Source organism: Leopardus geoffroyi, chromosome A1 (assembly GCF_018350155.1).
Source record: "Leopardus geoffroyi isolate Oge1 chromosome A1, O.geoffroyi_Oge1_pat1.0, whole genome shotgun sequence".
In the NCBI taxonomy this organism is placed as follows: domain Eukaryota; kingdom Metazoa; phylum Chordata; class Mammalia; order Carnivora; family Felidae; genus Leopardus; species Leopardus geoffroyi.
Genome location: NC_059326.1, coordinates 208,199,102 through 208,223,648, shown reverse-complemented (window position 1 = coordinate 208,223,648; position 24,547 = coordinate 208,199,102). Strand labels below are relative to the sequence as shown.

The following is a 24,547-nucleotide window of genomic DNA, read 5'->3' as shown; positions in this document are numbered from 1 at the left end:
ATGGCGGGACTCAGAGTTCTAACCCACAGCCCAACTGTGGGAAGAGAACCTCATGCCCGTTCTGGACCCTTGCCTTCTCTCCTAGCCTTTGGTCCCCAGGAGGGAGCCCTCTTACTCCTCTCTCCTTCCTGTTTATTTTCCGTACTGGCCTCCTAACCCCCAAGGTTTGGCTCCGGTTCCCCTCGCCTTCCCCCATGTGAGCCCCTCATGTTCTCACTGGTTTCCAAACCTGAAACTCTGAGGGACAGGGCCCTTCCTTGGGCCTTACAGATCACTGCTTGGCACCTGTAGTTGTCTCCTTTGTTATTCTCCTCTCACTGTGGGAAAAAAGATTGCTTTCCTAAAGCATTACCCTCCTTCCCTGTCCACTAGTGTGTAAGGTCCGTGAGGCAGCTACTGAAAAGCACGGCTTTCATATATCTGCCACCGCCTATAAGATAGCACAGTTTTTAAAAAGTTGAATACCTGCTCAATCAAATGGGAGCTGGCCACATTCTCTGTCTCTCTCAAGGCCGAGCTTGGGTCCTGCGGTGCCCATGTGTGGCCCTGCCTCCATCCAACCAGCACGTCCATATTTCAGGCTGTGGTCAGCCTGTACTTTCCATTTTGTCCCACCTTTCTTACAGCTTCTCACTAGGGAAAGGGTCCTCGGGGGTCTTTTCTCCACCTCTCCAGCCACCCATGGACTCTACAGGAACTGGTCACCCTATTGCTGCTTATAATTCGTCTCATGAGGTATGGGATTTTGTGGTGATGACGGTTTTCTGTGTGTGTATAAATTTTGTGTCCTTCAGAAGACTGCATGGCAGTGGCTGTCCATCTACAGCATGTGTAAGTATCACTTGGACACTCAGCGAAACATAGATTCTGTCTGCCACCTGCAGAGATTTTAGGAGATCAATGGCTGGAGTTGAGCCTGGGAACCTAGCTCGGAGTCAGTCACTCTCAAGCTAACTCAGGGCAGACCAGGTCTTCAACTGCTTTTGTGTCATCCATGGTGCCAGACAGAGCTGAGTCTGGGCAAGGTGACTGCTCACAGAGCCACCAGCTGATTGATTACAACGAAGTGGGATTCCCATCCCAAACCAGTCTTCTATCTTCCACTATAGGGTTAAGAATTTTCACCTGGGCCCCTCTACATTAAATGACCTCCACAAAACTCATCAGGAAAATCCCTTAAATTCCAAGCTGACTGAGAGATTCCAGGGATAGTTAGAAAATACTTCTCCCTTCTCTACTGAGAGTCAGTAAGAACAATAGTTGGCTCTCAGCCCACACGGCAAATATCATCCTACCGGGTTCTCAGCAATTTTTCACTCTTTTACTACAACATCTATGAAAATAGAACTTTTCTGAAATAGAACTCCAAGTCTAAAAGAGAAAATTTTATGATACCTGGAGGCAAACTATTCAGATGTTTTGAGTTAATTTGGCATGGCTGAAAGAATTTTTACATTTGCAAAAATATCAAAGTTCATTTTCTGCCTCCAGAGTTTTCAAACTGTAATGAATCTGGCATGAACAATGGACGCCATTTCTCAATATGTGACTTTTGTGACGGCTAAAAAAAAAAAAAAAAAAAAAACCCTACAACAAAAAACAAACAAAAAACCCCGAACGAAGTGGAGTGTGAACGAATAGAGTAATAGATTTCAGCATCACAAAATGCTGAAACTAAAGCAATGCTAGACCTTTCTCCTTGTCCGGACCCAACTTTTACAGCTGAGAAAACTAGGGCTTTCTCTGAGACACCTAAATAGTAACAAAACAACAATAGAAGCCACAGTTCTCAAAGACTACTTTGCCCCAGGTGGGAATTTCAGTAAAATATAAATGAAGCGCACACAGGACAATGTAACACAATACTTTTCGTGGAGCAAAATGTTCTGTGAATGCAAGGTGTCCATAGAGGAGGATGGGGCAGGAAGAATGATAGATTGGGAGACAGGAGGGCAGGGGTTCAATGTCCCATCTTGGCCATATTGCGATTTCAGAACCGTGGGGGAGTCATGACTGAGGCTTAGTGTTTTCATCTGAAAAATCAAGGCAGTAACTTGGTGGATGTTAAAGCTGAAGGGAAGGAAATGAAAGGGATTCTTAACTCCCAGATCCTGTTGTGTCTGTGATACGACATGTATGGAGGTGCGTCCGGATGGTCTGCTTAGAGGTAAGTCTTCAGGCTCCCTTAGCTGATAGTTCCTTCAGCCTCACCACCAAAGTATAATCCAATTTTTGACCCTGGTTCTCTATGGCCCTTTTGTCTTCTCTGATCCCATCCTGCCACCAAAAGGAGTGCCCCTTGGCCCAGTGATGCCCATCTGCATTCTGGATCCAGAAGAAAAGAAAGACAAGCCAATTTCTTGCATTTCTGTCTCCCAGGACCCACACAGTTCCCTGGCCTATGGCAGGTCCTTAATACTTATCAAATTGTACTGAAAGGAAGAGAATAAAATGAAAAGGAATCAAGTTGAATTTTGTAAAAATGAATTCCACTTCTTCCCTCTCCAAACTGGTTCGCCTTAAAAGAGAAGACTGAACTAAGAGGTTTTTATCCGAGGAGATACAGATTTAAAGAAAACAGTGAGTTCTACCTATTGCCGACAAGTGGGAAAGATTTTTTTCTATTTTTTTTTTTAAGTGGTCTCTTTTCAGATCTGCTGTCTACTTTTCCCAGGAAAAAACGGTCCTCTTTCTTCTAGGAGGAAGTGTATAGGTCTATGTGGGAAGATGGTGTTGATTTGTCACAAGATTTTGTTTGCAAGCTCTCATTATGGGCAAAATTATCATTATTTCTCTTTGGTGGCTCTGAAGTTTTTCTAAGAGTCATGGTGGGGAGACTCCTAGAAAAAGCAGACAGTAACTCAAAGTAATCATTTTTTTGGTTCGCTTTTATTGTCTAGTCTAAAAACTGTGGCTCTTGCCACAGTCCTGTCTGTGGGTTTGGGGGCTCTCCCCAGCAGGAGGTTCTCACTTAAACAGCATCTCGTTACAAACCTAGCTCAGCAAAACCTCCAACAGCAGGTACAAGACACTAAATATGCCTGAGTCAAAGATGTATTAACACAAGGCTTCATCAGCTTTGCAGGTTAGACTGTTTACCATGGCAAGAGCCAGGTATAAGGGGGTGGTCTCTCCTTGGAGAGTTCAAGTCTTTGCCTGTGGAGGGACTACCCCCACCCCTTACTGGATACATGGGATGTTTGGAATGTCATGAAATGCCCTGCATACTGGCCATCCTCCCGGCATCCCTGGGATAAAGTCTTCCTTCTGTCCCTATGGAGCAGCCTCGACAACTTTCACCTATTCTCTCTCCTCTAACCACAAGAGAACAAGGCTGCATTAGGAAAGGAAGACTAAACCACTGTCTGAAAACACATGAACACACATTTTTATCTTACCTAGGAGCTACTAGAAGGCAGGAGAGTGACATCTGAAAAAGATTGCTTTGGCTACTCTGTGTAATGACTGCGAAGACTGTATATGTCTTCTTAAAAGCATTGGATATTTGTACAGAATGTTAGAGTTGACAAAATTGTTTTCACAGGCATTGTCTCAGTTGATGGTGGCACCCCATGACTCAAGAGGATTGCTGCCCTTGTTTTAGGGATGAGAAAACAGCAGCTCAGAGAAGGTCTTTAACCCCCCCCCCCCCAGCCCTCCAGCAATTATGCAGAACAGGCAGCTGACAAACACTGATAAATCAGATCAGCTCACTGCTATCCTCAGCAACACATGAGGGAAGGAAACAAACTCTGAGCCCCTGTGGGTCAGGCAGGGGCTGGATATTCCACATTTTCTCCGAGTTCCCCCAACTCAGACTCCCTGGGTCCAAATCCCAGCTCCCACACTTACTAGCAGCATGGCCTTGTAGGCCAGTCACATGCTCGCTCAGCCTGTGTCTCAGTCTTCTCACATGTGACACGAAGGTAACAATATGCCCTCCTTACAGTGTCATGAGGTTTAAAGCAGGCAGTCCACTAAAACACATAGCCCTGTGTTAAGTAAGGACGCCTTGCACATTACCAACTATCACCATTGTTACTGCCCCTTGTTTCACACAGGAAAGAAGAATGCTCGTGATGATGAAGCAGGAACATTACTGAGATTAGAACTTAAGTTTGACTCCAAAGATCTTATTTTCTGCTGCCTTCAGGTACCTGTTTACTTCCTCCTTTCTGCTCTTTTTCATCCTCCTGGACCCTTCTTCCATTGCCCTGATCCTGGGCCGCCTGCATCAGAATAATCACTATGGACATTCTCCCTTCCTCCCCTATGGACGGAATCAGAAGTTCTGAAGCCAGGACCCAGAAATCTGCATTTTTTCACAAACAGCACAGGTGACTCTTTTGCGCCCTGAGGAAGTGAAGAACCACTGACCCAGAGGGCCCACTGCAGCAGCTGTCGCTCCCCAGCCCCCCTTCACCTCCCCCTTCACCCAGGAAGTGCTCCAAATCTGTGTTGCTGTAAATCCTCCCTCCCCTGCACAGTCCCCATCTGCTTTTTCATGATTAGCAATGATTAGCAATACAAGGCTGATGCCAGCTCTCTCTGTGGTGGCTGGTCATTCAATCCACTTTGAATAATGGCTTTCTTGAAGTGACGGCTTATTTTGCCTCCAAGTCAGGCAGGTAGGGCATAGAGAAGGGAAGAGGAGAGGTCAGGTGATCTCCATTCCATGCACAAGATCCACCATGCACAAAAATACAACAATTACCCGCCTAGGAAATCTCAAAGGGTACCAGGGTCCAGCCTACAAAAATGAGATAAGACAACAAGGCAGGCCAGCACAAAAGAGGAGAAACTAAATTAGTATTTGCATTAGAGTTTTATCTTATCTCACAAGCACAGCAGATGCCTTCCAGCACAAGGAGGCCAGGAGGCCAGGTGTCATTTACCACATGCTTTCACTTATTCCTACTTTGCAAATAATTGTCAACCCTCTCCACCCCATCCATGCCGTCCACCAAAAAGCTTTTACCAAAGACCTTCAGAGAATACCATGGAGCCTCAAAATATAACCCTCAGGCAAACAACATTTCTGTTTTCTTAGGTAATTTTTTTTTCCCCAAATGTCTTCTTAACTAGACTTAATGTCCAGTTGTGTAAACAGCTGAAGATATCCTAATTCCTGAGAGGATGTCAAAGATCCATACTTGAGTGGGGAAGATATTGAGGGTGTGGGGAAGAATGGAAGGAAAACTAGCATTAACTATTAAACACGGACAAGATTTTAAAAATTACATACCATTTGGCACTTCTCACCTCCAAAGTATGCTGCCCCCATTAAAGGCAAGGAAAGGCAAGCTTCTCACCATGGCAAATTGGCCTAATTATGCTTTCTTTCTCCTAAACTGGGAAGGGTTTGCATGCGCTGGTTTAAAAACACGCTTCCTATGAGTGACCGCCTTTGCTCTGGATGGGAATGCAGTTACCCTGTCTGCACCAGTTTGATGCGGTCTCTCATTTTACAAACTGGACTTGGAACCACTTAACAAAAGGCAATAAGCAAATGCATGTGGAAAATATGCAAGTCAGCTCTCCAGGCCAGAGTCCCGGGCATGTTCTTAGAACAGAAACCCTGCTCTCAGCTTTATTTTGCTGCAGGAGCTTGGGGCAGGTCAGTGGTTCAGGGTCTGCGTGTTGAAGGCAAGGTTGGAAATAAAGATGTTCCTGATGTGCCTCACCCTCCACAAACAGGTAGGTGTGGGTTTACCCACCATATTTTCCATATCATTGAATTTCTGCTACAGGTTTCGTATTGCTATTGCAACTTATCATCACCCAATGATTTGGGTGGCGGGTATTTGGATCTGGGGCTGGGAGGTCTAGCTGCTGCAATCACAGGGCTGTCCTCCTGGCACTTAGAGCTCAGGTGAGGATCGCCCACGTCAGTCATGCCCAACAGCCCCTCTTAGACCCTGGGGAGTCACCTAATGTCAGAGACCAAATCATCCGGGTACCATCTAGTCCAACTCCCTCATTTTACAGATGGGCGAACCGAGGCCCAATGGTCTCGTGTCACTATGACATGGTGAGTTGATGGCTATACAAAGGCATGAGTTTGGGCCCCGTGAATCTTAGTCCAAAAACCGCCATGTTGCTCTTTAAGTCTGAAAAGAATAGGGCTAATATTAACACATTCTCTGAAGTCTTCATTACCTTAAAAAGGAGAGAGACAGAAAAGATAAAGATAAAGAAGGAAGCCATGTGTAAGAGTGGGCAGGGGGCAGAGAGGTCTGGGCTCAAGCTCTGAGAGGACGCACGACATGGATCGGCCACGAAGTTGACGAGTGGACTCGGGATTTACCTAATGTTCTTGAGCCTTAATCCTCATCTTTAAAACAGAGACATAGTGCCTACTTCACAGAGTTGCGTTAGGATTAAAGGAGATAATACTCAGGTCCTGGCACACATCAGGACCAATAAATATTGGCTCTTGTTACATCCCCAGTGCAGACATCCAAGGACTTAAATAGACTGCCAAGGCATTAGTCCTGGGGGGCCTGTCCTTAAGCCAAACTTCCTCCTTGCCAACTCCTCTCTTCCGGTCCAGGACCCTGGCTGCCCACACCCTCCCTCTCATCCCTCCAAACAAGACAGTCATGACAATGTTAGTGCCCAGCTCCACGGGATCTTTCCAGAGGGGAGGCAACGTACTGACTAGAAACGAAGTTGCAAAAGGACATGGGATAAAGGGTGCTTTTAGCAAATGACAATGAGAAAGTTAGGAGAGTGACCTACGGGGTTCCTTTCATCTGTTATTACAATGCTGGGTTATGGAATAAAGCCTTTATGGTATAGGGAGTATAAAATACAATCACCAGCATGCCAGTCTCCATGGAAGTTAGAATGGCAGCAAAACGAATGCCCGTTACTCTTCTCTTCCCTTGCATAAGTCATCAGACACCCTGGCTTAGTGCATAAGGTTGGTTTTCTCCCCTCCAAGACCATTAAAACTGTCCCATAGAAGGTGATTTAAGTGGCATTCTGATCACTAGTTCTCTGCTCGGTTACTGTACAATGATAATTAATATTTATAAAGATGACCCTGATTTAACACATAAAGATCAAATTAATATTAATCAATATAAATAATATAAGTTAATATACATAGTATTAATTCAATACGGTTTTCAGGAGAAATGCATTCGATCACGTTCTGAGTCTCCAAAAGTCGACCACATATTCATCACACATGTTAACCAGAACACCCTATTTTCTGGCTATATCAGAAAATATAATTCACTCTTTTTCTTAAACTCCAGATTTGCAGTTTTCCTTTTGAGTCCCCATTTATCTTCTTACGAAACATGTGCCCGAGAGGACGACAGGATAACATTTTCTCAAGACAATGTTTGTTTTTGCAGAGTGTGTCCCTGATACTGGATACCACCCGGCTGCTGGAGACCCTTGGGCTGAGAGTCTGAGGCTCTGACGTTGCAGTTCAAACCCCAAAGCGCAGCGGATTTTCATCTGGGTTTCAGAGGAGGCATTATCTTCACTTTGTTTCTGGACACTGGAGCTGAACCCCCACCCCCAGAGATAAGAACAAACAGAATGTGTTCTGTCTTCCCAAAGATGCTACATCAGCATGTATTTTCCACTTAAGGCTTTTAAGCATTTGACTTACACATTTATGAACACCCCCAGTGGACCGTTAGGGTTTGGTTTAATCCCCAAGAAAACTGGCATTAAAATAGACCTTTTCCCGGCAATAATAATCTCATTTACGATAAATTATTCTATTCTCAGTAACTTTGAGACACATGAGAGCTTTTATGTAATAAAGAAGCCATTTATTTCCGAATATTTTAATGCATGTTTCCATATTTTTCTCATTTTTAATGCAAGGGCCACCGACAGTATTGTAAGAGAATGTCTTTTAAAAGCAAATTTATGGCAAATGTTCCAGGGAAATGGACGGCAGCATGCATCATCGCACAGCTATACCACGAGAGGAACAGGACAGAGATGTTCTAATTCTCATTTATGTGCATAAAAGAGTAACCTCTACAGAGAAAGACAATGTTATTGAGTAAATTGATAAGATATGGAAGACCTTGATTCAATTTGGACTCCAACCTTTGATGTGCTATATGTACTCAGCTATTGCTATGTCTCATATGCCTGAAATACAGGAGGCAAAGGGACGGATGTTGGGGAAGATCGTGATGACCACCGAGGAAAAGAAAGTCAAGTTGGAGCCTTTATGTGTTAACTGGACAGAAACCTTGTTTTGAAAGGCCAGGGAATCAAGGAGCAGATAGAACGGGCCCTGCTAGAAGTTCGATTACCTTGATTTTCGAAACTTTCATTTCAGAACTACTCATCTGGGTGCCATCTGTCTGAAAAGCCACCAAGATGGCGATTCTTAATTGGGAAGGTGGTGGCAGGGTCTGGCTGCGGAGACAGTGTCAGAATCAAAATATACACGCCTCTGGTTTGGTGATTTTAATTTATGCTAGACTCCTGGAGCAGAAAAGCACTTTGAGGAATCTCAGATGTGCAATTTTGATATGCTTCCTGATTAAGAACCACTGCACTAGCGTTAAGTGTGAGATTTACTTCAAGCACCATCGTATGTACTTATCAGAGACAAGAAAGTGAACCTTGGACATGAGCTGTACAGCACTTCTGGGATAAGAAGCCAACCCTCATGGGTAGACCTCCCACAGGAAATGTCTAAGGAGGCTGGGACCATGGGGACTGATGGCTCAGAGCTGCACTAATGGCAGCCAGTGGCACGTATAGCTGCTGAGCACTCGAAATGGGCCAGTGCAAATTAAGATGTGTTGTAAGAGTAAACTATGTATTAAATGTTATTATTTTTTCAAATTTTTTAAACATTTGTTTCTTTTTTGAGAGACAGACAGTGAGTGGGCAAGGGGAAAAGAGAGAGACAGGGAGTCACAGATTCCAAAGCAGGCTCCAGGCTCTGTGCTGTCAGCACAGAGTCCGACAGGGTCTCAAACTCACAAACCGTGAGATCGTGACCCGAGTCGAAGTCAGACGCCCAACCAACTGAGCCACCCAGGCGCCCCAGAGATTTTAAAATTTAGTACAAATTAAAAAACATGTTATCGCATGAATAATTTTTTTAATAAAGCTTATTTTATTTTTGAAGGGACAGAGACAGTGCAAGTGGGAAGGGGCAGAGAGAGAGGGAGACAGAGAATCAATCCCACGCAGGCTCTTTGCTGCCAGCATAGAGCCTGACAGTGGGCTCGAACCCACAAAACCACGAGGTCATGAGCTGAGCCAAGAGTTGGACACTTAACCGACCAAGCCACCCAGGCACCCCTAGTGAATAATTTTTTTTATATTAAATATATGTTAATCTGATAATATTTTGGATATTGGGCTTAATAAAATATATTATTAAAATTAATTCACCTCTTTCTTTTTTCCCTGTTCAAATGGGTGACCACTAGAAAAGTTAATGCTATATATATGAGGCTTGACCTTGGGGCTCTCATTATACTTCTGATAGGTGCACTGGTTCAGGCTGTTAGTCAAACCCAGTTCTGAAGTCTAGAAGGGGGGGGAAGGTGGGGGGACAACCAAAACTCTGATGTAAGGTGATAATCTGCTGTTACTCAGGACTTCACAAAGGTTCCACACCCTGCATGTGGACCGAGCCTCTGAGTTGCTGAATTTAAGTGGAGGCACTGTGAATCCCCTAGGCCTATACCAACAGCACAGGCTTTGACCAAGGGCCGCTGGGAAGAGCTGTCTCCTCTCCAAACAGACGGAAGAGCTGAGTCCTTGTGTGTCAAAAGAAGCGTGATAGAAAAGCAGGGAGTGCTCAAAAACCACGTGAAGTGGCTTCAGGGAGCAGTGGTGTTAAAATGTGGATAAGCGAAACAAAACTTGGAGAAATTAGGAATCAAAAGGGAATCTGTTTTTGCACTTTCTAACCTCAAGCTTTCAAAAACTGAACAGGAATTCTGTTAGTAGAAAAGTGGGTATTCCCTGCACCCTTCAGGACACCCAGTACTGTGCTAAGTGTTGACATGCATCAGCCTCTCTAATCCTATGAAAAGCACTATTAGGCAGTCACTGCTATTATCCTGTGGTACGAACGCAGAAGACAAGCCTTGGGGAGTCTAATGACATGCTAAGTTTTCACTTCTGCTAAGTGGCAGAACTGGGCTTGAAGCTGAGAGTCTAGGTCTACCCATGTAGACCATGGTCTCCACCAATGCACAGCTCAAAACACGACTCCAATCTCAGGAGGTTCGGGGGGTCTTGGGGAGAAGACAAGGGGTGGGGATATGTCCCAAACAAAGTCCCTGGAGTCATTTTCAGGACAATCCTGGGAGCAGGGACCATAAAGAAAGGTGATGAAGGTAAGTAGCTAGGAGTTGAGAGTCCCTGTTTGGGTGACTGAGCAAGAAAAAGTACAACATAGTCACTGAGGGTGTGGACTGTGGAGGCCACTACCGGGGTTTGAATCCCACTGTGACCCCTTCCTAAATGGCTATGCAAAGGCAGTTCCCCAAACTTTAAGTTGGGTTCATTCTAGGAGCTGCCTCAAAGAGCTGCAAGAATTAAATGAGATACAGGTATGGAATGTGCCCGGTAAGCACACACAGTGAGTCCAACAATGGATATGGCTGTTCTTACCACAGGGAGGTTTTAGGATAAAGCTCTTAAGCCTCGTTCCCCATTCACCCTTATCACTACCTGCTTCTGACAGGTATGGGGAGTCAGCATGTTTAGAGTCATGAAACGTAGAAGTACTCAAGAGCAAGCCAGCTTCGCTCTGCTCCAGAGAGAAGAGGCACAAAAGAAAATTGCCATAAGCTTGTGCCTTCTTCCTCAGATGACAGAGTGTTGAGATACCTGAGGATACCTCCCGGATGCTTATCGGTGCAAAAGTTGGGCTCAGTTTGACCTCCCTTTGCCACAGTAAGAAAGAGCCCTGTGCCCTGAGTGGGTGAAGCACCTTTCTAGGGAAGAGGACCCACCAGGTTCCCCAGGTCACCCCGCTGTAGACACATCTCCATGGCCTGGCATAGCAGGGTGGGCCAGCAGTGTGCCCAGGAATGGCCCGTGTCAGAGGCCGGGTGGGCTGGGCCAGCACAAAGGGTGGAGGCAGGACTGAAGAGCCCATGCTCTTAGTGGTCAGGAAGTGGAATGGCCACAGCAGGCCATAGAGGAGAAAGAACTCGGGGAGCTTCTGGAGGCTTCTTAAGTAGGAACGCTTCCCACTTATAATTCAGGTAACCCAATTCCCTATCTTTGGAAGTCTTGCTTAGAAGCTAGAGATACTTAAGCATGGTTTTCGAAGACTTGGTGCATCTCCTAGGAGGTGTTCCTCTGAAGCTTAGGCCAAAATTTTATTATGGTCAGTGGAAGTGAAGGGAGCACTTCAGAATGAGAGCACTGACTGTTTCATTGCGTTACAGAGGAGTCAGGGGTGGTCCACCTTGGGTGGGAACTAAGGAGAAAGGGAGTCTGGGGCCAGACCTTGAAAGGTGGTCTCTCCTTCCTTCCTGTTTCTCTGTTAAAGAGTACATGTTACAGACAGACTAGACTCTGAGCAGAGAAAAGTAGGCCCCTGATACTGCTGGCAAGGATTATACCATCTCATAAAGGAAGAGATTCTCTATCACAACGGGGAGTCTCAAATTAGTCAAAGACTTGGAATGGTTTCCTGATAAATGAAATATAATCAATTATGGTGACTTCTTTTGGGGATGTTAAATGTCTTGTTCCTTTCCCTTTGTTTTCTTTGGATTGCCACTGAGGTCAAGTGCAAAGTTGTTGATCTCACCACAAAAGCCCAGAATACATGAGCACATCTGCAGCCCAGGATACAACAGCACTCCAGTGACCAGAGTGAAATGTGGTGCTAAGTGAACCAAGCAGAGAAGGAGACACATTCTGGCAATAATCTTTAGCCATTAGAAAGTGAGATATATATACACATATACATTTAAATGATATTTTAAAAAGAGATACGACAACACAAAATGTTGGAGCAACTTCAACTCTCATACGTGGCTGGTGGGAATGGAAATAAATATGAGCACTTTAGAAGACTGTTTGGCAATATCTCCTAAGTTTAAATATGTAAATATCTTCTGTTCCAACAATTCCAGTCCTACGAATAGACGAACAGAAATATGTACACATGTGCACCAAGCCACATGTGTAAAAATGCTCACAGATTCAAAAAAGCCAATACACGAGCATCTCTTTTGCACAACCTCAAAATCCACTTGACCTTACCTTTGCTGACACAGGTGGTTTCACGCAGACTTTGGCTTCTGGTGGGTGAAATCAGTAATGCCGTGTCTAGGACCTGCACCACATACATTTGACTTCCTGCAACACAGCCTCTCTGCCTTGGGATTCCCTCGAAACTCTCACGCATGCATAACCTGGAAGAAGAGAAGTTATACTGATGGGATCATCTTTGACCAACGGGGGGCAGGAGCCAATGGGCAACGGACAAATGTTTCCACTTCTGTTCTCCCTGGTGAGCGGTTCTGAAATGCGTTGCATACAGTCCCTCAGAAGACCCTGACAGGATTGAGCACCAGCCGACCATGGTAGTGGTTAACCTAGAAACACATCCAGAGGGGGCTTCCCTTCTTCCATTTCACTCTACCTGGCCTGCATACCAATTCTCAGGAAAACCATTCTCAAATGAAGTTTTCACAGGTAAACCTTTGTCTCAGGCTCTCCTTTTGGGGGAACCTGGGCTAAGATAGCTCAATTTGGAAACCACCCAGTAGGAAAATGAATGAATGAATTGTGGAATATTCATAGAAAGAACCGTGGCATTCATCCATTCCAAAAAATGACTGGAACGCACAAATAGAAGGTTGAATCAAAGAACCCAGAGGTAAAGAATATATATACACTCTAGATCCCATTTACATCAAGTTCAAAAGTAGGAAAAACTAAATTATAGTGTCAGCAGTCAGGAGAATGGTTGCCTTTGGGAAGGAGGAAGGGAGAAGTAAGGGGGAAAAGGGGGAAGTTCTGCTTATACTGTCAATATTTTCTGTCTTGAATTGAATATTGTTGAATGAAGCTCACTTTATGACAGTTCCTTGAGCTGGGCTTTTAGGTTTTGCACATCTGTGTTATACTTGAATAAGAAATGTTTTAAAAGAGCTTAAAGTCCAGATTGTGGTGACCGACTTCTTTTCCCTGACTCAACAATGCACAAGCTTGCTTTAGGAAGATCACCATTTATATCCATAGTCCATTACAGGAGATGAAAATTCCAGTGCCTTCCCTAGCCAGGGGATAACATAAGCAAGTGAAGATGGCCCAGCAGGACTGTGCTTTTCTAAACAATGTGAATCCCCTTTAAGTTCCAGCCAGCGTTATGGTGATAAACTGGGACTCCAAGAAAAGGAGAAAAACAGTAAGTAAGCAAGTGAGCAAGTGAGCGAGAGGAGAGAAAGACAGAGCCAGAGACAGAAGGAAAGATGGAGGGAGGAGGGGAGAATGAAGGAAGGAAGAGAGGGAGGGCAGGAGGAAGGCAGGTCAAGACAGGGGAAATAAAAGCTCTAATTTGTAGTTTGGCCAATATCTGTTGAGTAACTCATCCCACTATGGCTGGTTTCAGGCTATCGAGTGTTTAACAATTGGCTTTCAACATTCCTGAACACTTTGTATTTGGTTCTTATGAGTCAGTCTGAGTGGGCTCCAACATGCCACCAGTCCTGGCCAATAGTGGTCATCTTTGAAAATGGTTCCAATGTGTCCCGATCTTGGAATTTTTCAAAAGAAGCCAGAAATCTGGATTTGTATCTGAAAACCCTTGATTTTTAAAAGGGTATCAGCTAGTCCAAATGTTTAAAAAAACGTTTTTCAAACTAAGAAAAAAAGCACACCTGCAAACTAGATTTGGCCCATAAGATGCCAGTGTTTGAACTCTGGCCTACAAACTCTTTGAAGGAGAGTCTCAAGCCTCAGTGATGAAGCATCGTCTTTTGGACACATAGGGTGCAGACTTACTCTGAGTGGCTATATGGTACAGTGAAGGACTACTACCTACCCGGAGGTCAGGAGAACTGGATTCTAGCCCCAGTTTTCAGTATTGCAATTGCTTTACTTACCCGAGCCTCAGTTTCCCCATCTGTGTCAGGATGCCTTCTGAAGATGTTCTTGTTGTATTAGAACTTCCAGGGGCGCCTGGGTGGCGCAGTCGGTTAAGCGTCCGACTTCAGCCAGGTCACGATCTCGCGGTCCGTGAGTTCGAGCCCCGCGTCGGGCTCTGGGCTGATGGCTCAGAGCCTGGAGCCTGTTTCCGATTCTGTGTCTCCCTCTCTCTCTGCCCCTCCCCCATTCATGCTCTGTCTCTCTCTGTCCCAAAAATAAATAAACGTTGAAAAAAAAATAAAAAAAAAAAAAAAACAGAACTTCCAGCATAATGTAATGAGCATACACATCTGTAAGGCTATCCTTTGGGACAAGAAAGATTTTGCAGCATGGCAGGGATAATTCAGTGGTGCCTGGTCACTGGACAGAGAGTGCAACCCACTCATCAAAGAGAAGGCAAGGCTTTCCCGAGGCCATCAGTAGAATGACATCCATTGTCTTGCTGGGCAAGTCCCGTCTGGGTGCTCCATAGTCCTCAGCCTCCTTGATTTCTTGAAGGTAACAAGTCCACTTTCTTGAAAGGAAACAGATTGTAGCAGGAAGCCTTGAACCTGAGAGTTTGTGAGACCTGGGCTTGAATTGTGGCTCTGGAACTTGTCAACTAGGGATTTCAACCTCACTTTCCCCATGAGCTCCTCCTACCTTACACAGATTGTGACAAGAACCATCAGCTGTTTAAAGTGTCTTACACAGGTTCTGGAACAGTGGCAAATAAATGTTAATCGCCATTATCATCGTTACGACTTATCCAGGCATCTACGTATAGGTGCTGGACAGCCAACAGCCCAGATATTCATTACAATTTAATCTTATGTCTCCTTTGGTTTCGTTCTGTCTCCTTTACTCTGTTATTTTGGAGATTCAGCCAGAGCTAATATTTCTGCAAGATCCAGACAGGCCTGGACGCAGATATTCTGATCTAATCCAAATGTATGGGCTCAGGAATGCTCACAGAGAGATGCTGCTATGTATTCTGCTGGAGAAAGTTCACACACTGGAAGGGAAAGATTCAAACTTGGAACATCTGAGAAGGCAATTAGGTGGCTTAATCTGGGTCGTTAACTTATTTTAAAATAACATGTGTAAGTTCCCAAAAGACAGGATCAGAACTCTATCAGAACTTGGGACAAAGCGAATAATCATGCAGCCTGATCCTGTTTGTACCTAAAATGTTGATCTTGGCTCATCATGGCTTTTTTCATTCAGTTCGATTTTTAAAATATTGCATGAAAATATTGCCTGGATCACTGCCTTTTTTGGTGCCCATTAAATTTTGTACTTCTTCACCTTGGTCCCAACCCTGCTCACTGTCATGTGAGCACCCTAAGCCAACAGCTCCTTGGAAGGGTTGTTGTGTTTTTGAGAATTTCTAGTTGAATTTCAATCAGGAATGAGATCCAAGTCTCTTTACATGCTGAGGCAAGACTTTGTGGAGAAAGGAAAGCACTAGGAGTCAGAAAGCCGGGTTCTAGCTTGAATCTGGGTGTTATATCACTTGAGTGGATCATTAGACTTTTCTGTTTCTTTGACTTTGAAGTAAGGATAAAACACATGCATACATTTTTGGCAAGGCTGGAATATCTTAATGTTGACTAAAATATTACATGAAAATATTCACTTTTCTGCTGAGTTCTTGGTGCGCCCTCTATGTACAAAGAGAGTTAGACAGATGCTTGGTTGCAGACAGAATTCACTGTGGTTACCCCAACTGTGGTCACTGGACTACACTGGCTATTGCACGGGCTAATTGTTCCAGGAGAGACTGCTGTTACAGTCTCGGGAACTGTACCTGGGACCATCGTCACCTCTGCCTCCGTAGATGCCGTGTCTCCCTGTCACCCTAACTGAAAGACTTCTACTCAGCACTCTGGACTCTGCAAACTCTCCTTCTAATCAAAGTCTTGCATGCGTGCATCTAAGGAGGCCAGGCCTATGCTTCTATCCAGCTGCAAAGGAATTTGGGGAACGATTTCTCGCTCCTTCCTGGGGAACTGGAATCAGAAATCAGGAAAATTTCAAACCCACACGGGGTCTTGGGGAAGTGCTGAGCAGTTAGATGTCATGATGGATGTCCACTGCAGAGGGGTGGCTTTTGCAGGCTCGAACAGCATTCATGGGTGTATGCGCAACACAGGGGCAAGGGATCAAAGATACACTTAGAAAACCACCTCCCTCTTCCCTGAAGTCACACATGCTTGAAGCCACCCCATTTCCCTGCACATCCTGGAAACAGAAGTGTTTATGAGAAACCAGTCTGACAGTCACTCCTGGTGTCCCATCATTCATTTAAACCCTTAGATTCCCCTGTTTTCTGGTAATCTGATAATGTGACTTCCTTGCCCCTGCGGGAGGCTCTCTGGATTCATTAATCTGAAAATCCTTGGGAAATTCATCTGCAAAGGCCTATGGCTAACTGTCACCATGGTCAGCTCACAGACAGGCAGCCGAATATTTACAAGTTCTAAAATCCTGGCCCTAGCCTGTCACTTTACCTAACCTGGCTAGATTCTCTGGATAGGACAGAAACAACTCAAAATGACTGCCCTGTCTTTTTTATGCAGATTACCAGGGGTTCAGGGCACCAGCACAGGAAGGTGTGCAGTGAAATGAAACAGTGAAGTCCCCCCCACCCCCCGGGGGCATTTCCTTCTCTGCAGCTTCTCTTTAGCAGCTGCCTCATTGTGTGTGTGTGTGTGTGTGTGTGTGTGTGTGTTTGCTTTGCTCCTTTTATATTTTGAACTGATCAATGTTCAGGACCAGAACTCATCTTTGCCTTCTCTGCCCCAACAATGTCTCAAAAAAAAGATAGTTAACAATTTTTTTTTAATTTTTTTTTTCAACGTTTATTTATTTTTGGGACAGAGAGAGACACAGCATGAACGGGGGGGGGGGGGGGGCAGAGAGAGAGGGAGACACAGAATCAGAAACAGGCTCCAGGCTCTGAGCCATCAGCCCAGAGCCCGACGCGGGGCTCGAACTCACGGACCGCGAGATCGTGACCTGGCTGAAGTCGGACGCTTAACCGACTGCGCCACCCAGGCGCCCCAATAATTTTTTTTGAAATAACTTCTATATTTATGCAATAATATTCTTTTGCTCCTTTTCATCACAAACGAGTTGGTTTTTCCACAGAAGGAATAAGGAATATAATAAATGATGATTATATCCTAAAGGTAACATCACAGATGACTATTTAACCAATAGTATTGTCGAAAATTGTTTATTGCAGAGAAAAGAAATAAGAAAGCTCTTTTTTTTCCTACACTCCTACTCAAATGAAACATAAAATCAGTAATCCCAAGTAAGAGATTATTTCGGAGAGATTCTATACCTCGAAGGAGGCTGAAACTCAAAGAAGAGCAGCTGGCCTCAGAAGCAGCAGGCAGTGGAGCATCTGTGGGCTCCTCGCAAGACTCCGTAGACGTGAACTTCTGGCAAGTCAGAAGATGCCAACATCGGTTCTTTGTTTAATCTAATTTCATTCCAAACACCAGGGCAGTTAAATCTCTAGAACTATTCTTAGGTTTATTAGACTTAATACAGCTTGTCTTTTGGCTTACAAATGGGAACAAGAAAGGAGAAGGAATGCTCTTCTCCAGGAAGCCTTTCCCACCTCCTGCCTCCAAGTTCAGAAATCAGATCTCCTTCCCGGGCAATTCCATAGTTTCTTTGTTTCTTCCCCCCCCCCCCCCCCTTATAATATTGATTATATCTTCCTGTGTTTTCTGGTAACTGGGTATACAGTGTTCCTCTTCACCAAATTACACATTTCCCAAAACATAGGAGGGTTTGTGCTTTACTTTCTTCCCTGCTATAATAAAAAATATCACAAACCGGGAGGCTTAAGGACAACAGAAACGGGTTTCTCACAGTTCTGGCTGCTGGGAAGCCCAAGATCATGGCACTGGCAGGTTCTGTGTCTGCTGAGAGTCAGCTTTCCCACTGATGGCTGTCTTCTCACTGTGCCCTTACATGGCAGAAGGGACAAGGGAACTCTCTGGCATCTTTTATAGGCATTAATCCCATTTATAAGGGCTCTGCTCTAGCCACCGAATCATTTCCCAATGGCCCCACTTCTTAATACCAGCACCTTAGGGGTTTGATTTCAATACATGCATTTGATGGAGGGGGGGGCACAAATATTCAGATCATAGCCACTTGGAATAGAGTTTAGTTATAGAAAGTATTCTATTATCATTGTTACTATTGTCTCAATTCATCTAATTCCTACATCAAGCTATTCTGTGGGCACTCGATCTGTGCTTGCTAAATGAATGAGCAGATTCTCATGGCTCTGTGTTTATAGTGACTCCCCCAGGGCCCCTCCCCCACGTCCCAGTATACACACACACTCAGAGTACCATGACACCATTCCTTTACTCTCAGGTCCATGTTTTTATTTGGAGAGGGGAGCACTACTTACAAAACAGTGAGGACTTCTGTTCGAATGAAGATGTCTAATTTTTCCTGGGAGACCAAAAAGGGGTCAGACCACACTGACTGTAGGGAGTGCCTCTAAGTCAGGAGGTTGAGTCCTGGAGGAGAATTTGCACCCACACAGGGGTTCCCTTCCTCTGTATTTTGGGGAACATTGCTGAAGACTGATGAGGGGTTTCCTGAGATCAACATCCATTCCCTTGTCCCATACAAGACCTTGGTTTGACTGCCAAAAGTTCTCAAATTCGTTTATGACTGAGTCACTAAACACACTTTCATAGAGCTGAATACCTACATAAAGAAAACATGATACCCAGAAATGCCATTATTTTGCACGGACACCCTCTTCTCTTCCTTCACATGTGGCTGCCTAGGCAAGTCTTCAAGTCCTCCACGCGGTGAGGAAGGCGGCAGCCGGCTCTTGCGTTGGGTAATCAGGCGTTGGTGCCAGGACCTTTGCACGGCCACTCTTACAAAGACAAGCAGTGTGGTGTTTTGTGTACTTAGAGTGCCTCAAAGGTATTTTTAGGTGTTACAGGATACAAGAAGAATACACCGATGGCCGAATTTGAAGGCAAAATCCAGACAGTTTGATTATTAACTCTCTGATTTACTGGTGTGTAAATTCAGTTCCAGCTGGAGGTGGGCATCTGCTGCATTGGAGGACTCTTGACATCTACTCCTTTAAACGGGAACCAGCAAATTGAGATCAAAGGTGAGTCCTGGGGGGAAGGGCTACTTAAAAGGTGCATTTTGTCCGTCCCCGACAGACTGTCTCCAGCTGAGTAGAGAAAGAAGCCCGTGGCCACACATGGGCAGGCAGGAGCAAGGTCCAGCAGGCCTGTGGGATTCCCCAGCCGGCCAACCCACTTTCTCACCTCTCCCCGTCCCTTAGCAGTGCCCCTCATTGGTCCTCGCAGTACAAAGCAAATGCCTGAGAGGAAGGCAGCTGGCCTCTTCACGCCTGCTTGTCTCTGCCTGAGTTTTGAAGTTCTTCCAGGGCCTTTCTGTAGCAGACATTCATCCCCTTGGCTGAAAAGGAGCACGGCTCCACAGGAGCCATGTGGGCTCAGGGCCAGGGAGGCTGAGGAGCATACAAGATGGAGACAGAGCTCAGTCCCACGGCAACCCACCAGGATGAACCTGCTCCAAGCTGGCCTGTCCTACAGAGCCCACTTCCTCACCATTGCCTTGAATTATTCATCAGCTCTTGCAGAGAAACAAAAGGCAAAGCCATTTCTTCTCCTCCAGAACTGACTGTCCTCCTCTTTGACCTCAGGGAGTCTTAAAATTCAAGACGCGCATCCAAAACTCCCATGCACTTTTGGAAGAGACAGGAAAATGCCCCGTCATCTTCCCCTTACAGACTCGCTGAGCCCTGCTGAGCAACTGTCTCTGGGTACTTGGTCCCTCAGCCTGTGCTTTGTCCTTCTTCTCACTGATCATGAGAAGGACAGGCAGGGATCCTCGGCCTCCTATTGAATGACCTGGACATCTTAATAGGTGCCAGGGGTTGGGACAAACGCTCTACCTAGACCCTAGGGCCATCTATGCTCAGCCTCCTAGGCTTCTCTTCAGAGACGCTCTACCCTCCTGGTCCCGGATAGCCCTGCTTCCCAGACGACTGTGAACGGGACAAACAAAAGGCACTTTGTCCAGTCGCTGCTGAACTTAAGCCCTCTACCAATCCCACCCCCTTTACTTCAACCCGAGTCCCGGATCTCCGCTTCACCAAGGAAACACGAGCCACCAGGCAGAAGCTTCTCCTCCCTCCACCTCTAGAATTAGAGGCGCCTAATTCTAGGCCTTCACGCCATCACCCCCTTTCCTGACTCGAAGGAATCTCTCCTCTTAAAACAACTACTGTCTCTAGTTCTGCCCTTTGCCCAAAAGCCCTGCCCCCTTGCCAGGACCCTGCTGGCCTGTGTGCACCTCCTCTGACAGAGTGGCAGTGTGCCGTGCTAATACCTTTTATTTAATAAGTAAATAAAAAATGAAAGATGAGTGCCTTGCTGACATCTTTTATGTGAGCACTGCCACCTAGCAGCCATGTGACCTGGGGCAGTTTCAAGCTGCCCTCGGCTGTGGGGTAGTTAGGCAATTGTCAGGGCTTCTGGGAGACAATAGCAATCTCTGGCGATCAGAGGTAAGGCAGCCCCGCACAAGCTCACTGACAGGTGCCCGTTACCATGGCAGCAAGTCTGAGATCAAATTCTGCTAAACAAGCAGCACTATCGTCAAGCAGGCACAAAACCCTCGCCTTAAATCTGTTTCGCAAGCTTGGCCTGGCCCTGATCCATCCTCAAGCACTCCGGCGAGCACCTCGCATGAGAGGATAGCTTCCAGGCAGACAGAACCGAACTCTGACGGCAGGCCCAGCCAGCAAGACTGGGAAGGGGGGCTCGGGCGACACCGCTGCTTCTTCACAGGTCACACCGAAGTGTCTGCTGAAAGATCTTCAATCATCCCACACACAGTCCGAGAATACGTGACTTAAGCTCTTTGGTACAGCTCTTTCCTCCTTCTGGAAAGATGGCAATAATGATGGCATCTGCCCTCTAGGGATGCCGGGAGAAGGAAGTGAGTTAGTCAACACATCCACAACATGTAAGACAGAGGCTGGCTACGGTCAGCGCTCGCTCCATTTATTTCTTATTATCATGTTTCTCTGAACTCTCTCATTCTCATCAACCTACAGGATGCCTCCTTAGATCTTACCTCTCTGTCAGTTTACACCCTCTGTGCTGCTCGACTTCTTCAAAGATTAACCTTCAGTCTGTGTCTCTACCGAATCAATTCTACCTCAACTTTCCACTCAAGTCCACAGTTTCCCATAATTTCCTATTCGATTCCTCCAATATCTGTGACACCCCTTGCAGGTACACTGGCCATCCTGTGGGAGGTGCAGGAGAGATTTCAAGAGGTATATCTGAGGAAATGTACCTCTTTAAGGAGCTCTGGAAAGAGAAAAGAATGCCAAATCGTACATTCCTCGAAGGCCAGGGCCTCATCTTAAAATGTGACTTAAAAATTTTTTAAATGTTTATTTTTGAGAGAGAGAGAGAGAGAGAGAGAGACAGAGACAGAGAGAGAGAGAGAGGGAGAAACAGAGAGAGAGGGAGACACAGAATCTGAAGCAGGCTCCAGGCTCTGAGCTGTCAGCACATAGCCTGACGCGGGGCTTGAACTCACAAACCCTGAGATCATGACTGACCTGAAGTTGGACACTTAACCAACCAAACCACCCAGGTGCCCCTTAAAATGTGACCGTGAGGTAGAGGTAGGCCTGTCCATATGTCACAGACGGAAGTGACTCACTACCCACAGTAGAACACGCATTGACATCTTAATACTCCTAGGAGTTGTGAGGTTCTAAAAATAGGGGTGATCAGACAACGCAGGAATCTCCCAATTCAAGGCTGTTTTGTGTTTGACATAAAATACTTTTACGTATCTTAAGATCCAAAGAAAAGTAAAATTCAGTCAAATGACCAATCAGATTGAAGGCAAGCTGAAAGTTTCTTTGAACAGCAGGATCACTCATTGTCCAACATGAAAGGGAAAGCCATGCCTGGGGACACCGCAAGGAGCGTTCTTGACAATGGGGGCAACAGGTGAGGGTTGAGTCAGTATCTAGACCAAAATCTCTGCTTGCTGTGTAATCTCCAGCAAGCTGAGAAAGCAACTCCCCAAACTCCGAGAATACGGCAGGATGATCTGAATTGTCCCCTGATACCTTTTATTTGGGAAAGAGGTAAAACCAAGTATAGAAATGTTTAAGAGTATCAAAACTACAGCATTAATATTTTGCCTTAGGAATCTGCGCACGTTTGGTATTTTAGGTATGTGAAAAACTTAGGATAATTTGGCCTATTTCAGTTGTAAACAGATCAATGTTGAAATTTCATCCTGAATGTCAGGTGGATAACTAATTTAGACTTTTGACTTCAAGTAGAAACCTCACTAAGTTTATATAGCATTGAAACGTCTAAGAAAACTTAAGCTTTTCTTTTAACCACCACACTTTTAAGATTGTGACCTGTTAATTCTTTAAGAGCTGATTCAAGTACTCAGGATGTTTTGTTAAATCAGGCAATTGAGTTACTTAAAAAGGAAATCAAATGTATTAAATTTGTACATACGGTCTAAAATATTTAAAGTAGTTTAACTGCATTTGGAAGTGATACAACATATTAATCTAAGGCCTTCAAAAATGATTTTTCAGATTTTCTAGATGTACAAATCTTAATCTATTTATAAGCAGAATTTAAAATCAAGAACTTGAGTTTCAAATGTGTACCTTAATAAATTGAACTTTAAAGAAACAAACAACAAACATAAAAACAACCCCCCTGACTAATTTGTTTTGGCACAAAAACTGCCCTTAAGTAACTAAAGTAATTAAATAATTACTGTCTACTCACCTAGCCTGTGCTGCCTAAATCCTTATACTATCTTGGGCATAAGTCTCATCTCTCTAACAAGTTTGTTTGTGGCGCCGGCTGGGTTGTCTATTTCTGCTCTATCCTCCAGGGAACCAGTGATACATACTCAGCAAATTCTTTTCTCACCTGGCTGTATGACTTTGGACAAGTCACTCTGAGCCTCAGGCATCTGAAAAGGAGGGAGTGGACATCCTGCTAAGAGGTGGTCTCCATGAGAGAAGGTCCTATGTCTGTCTCATCACATTGTATCCCCAGAGCCCAGACCTGTATGAGGCACACGGCAGATACTCAACAAACACCACCGCGTGAATGAGCAAATGCACTAGATAGTTCTAAGGCTCCTTTTACATGGACCCCAACTGTTATATCTCACAATGTTTCAACGGGCCACAGGAGCAGTCCATCAACAGAAAGACAGTAACGTTAGTCACAGCAGATTAGGGTCACAGTTGGAATGAGGCAAAGTAGATCTTGACTATTCCTGTCTGGTCACCTTTCAACCAAAATGGAGTCTGCTGCAGACCAGTCTGCCTTGCTCTGCTGTTTCAATCTTCCTGTCCCAGAATGATCTCCTCCTGGCATGGTCTGAGAAAGCTAACACCCTTCAGAGGAGAGCACTGCAAGCCCTGCTTTGCCAACCTGGCTGATATGAGCGGCCTCCTGTAGCGTTGTTTTCCTGCATTCTCACACTAAGAGACCCCCTCCGCCCCAGGGGTAGTGGACAAGGAGGCAGGAGGGAAAGGAGACCAATAAACCCCTGCCCCACATACCTGGAGGGAAGTGAGGGAATGTGGGAGCTTCAGCGCCGTGGCCAGTGGTTAATCGGCAAAGTGACCTGGGTGACATGGTGGGTACAGAGTTTTCTTCCCAACTCTGCCTCGAGCTCTGTGCGACCTCAAGCAATGAATCTCTTTCTCTCTTCGGGACCTCCTTCTCCAGACCTACAGAACAAGGGCAGAAATAGAAGATCTAAGGCAGCAATTCCCAAACTTTTTGGTCTCAGGAACTCTTCAGCACTCTTAAAAAGTACCGAACCCCCCAAAAGCTTTTGTTGTATCTATTGGATTATATTTACTGATATTTACTGTAGTAGAAACTGAAACTGGGAAACCTTTGAAACATAAGAATTCAGAAGCACGCGTTCTACTTGTCATCAGAGTGAGGATGTCATCTCCCTGAAAGAATTCCATGATACATTTGAAGGAAACCAGAATATATCACCCCAGGATGTGCCTCTTTGACATAAAAATTGTTTTGAGCCGAAGACAATTAGGAGCAGTAAAGGCAGAAAAAGCTCTCCCTTCTCTGCCTGAAGGCAGGACATATGTTCTCCTTCGCTGAAGACAGACTCCCGTCAGCTCTGAGACGGCATCAGAGGAATCCACAAACAAACCTTGTTAAACTCACTCTTCTCTTTCCAGTTACTCCCTCACCATTCCCAGCCCTAGCCCAAGCTTCTTTGTTTTGACAGATCTTCACAAATTTATTGTTTCTTTGTCTAAAAACTATAAAAGCTGCCTGCGCTGGCCAGTTCGTGG

General features: G+C 45.2%; 2 long non-coding RNA genes across 6 annotated transcripts in view; one reads left to right on the top strand and one right to left on the bottom strand.

The window, feature by feature from the left end:
- LOC123577593 overlaps window positions 1–24,547 on the bottom strand; it is a 235,276-nt gene that overhangs the window by 106,077 nt on the left and 104,652 nt on the right. For 3 of the 5 annotated variants that reach the window (XR_006701961.1, XR_006701955.1, XR_006701968.1), the window contains exons 4-5: window positions 23,780–23,950; window positions 12,238–12,389 (exon numbers count right to left, since the gene is read on the bottom strand). This is a non-coding gene — a long non-coding RNA (uncharacterized LOC123577593). Of the gene's footprint in view, window positions 1–12,237; window positions 12,390–18,502; window positions 21,123–23,779; window positions 23,951–24,547 lie in introns of those variants that run through there. The other 2 variants (XR_006701966.1, XR_006701951.1) reach the window with 2 other exon arrangements.
- LOC123577624 lies at window positions 3,497–7,809 on the top strand. Its single transcript, XR_006701972.1, has 2 exons — window positions 3,497–5,697; window positions 7,368–7,809. It is a non-coding gene; the product is annotated as an uncharacterized LOC123577624 (long non-coding RNA).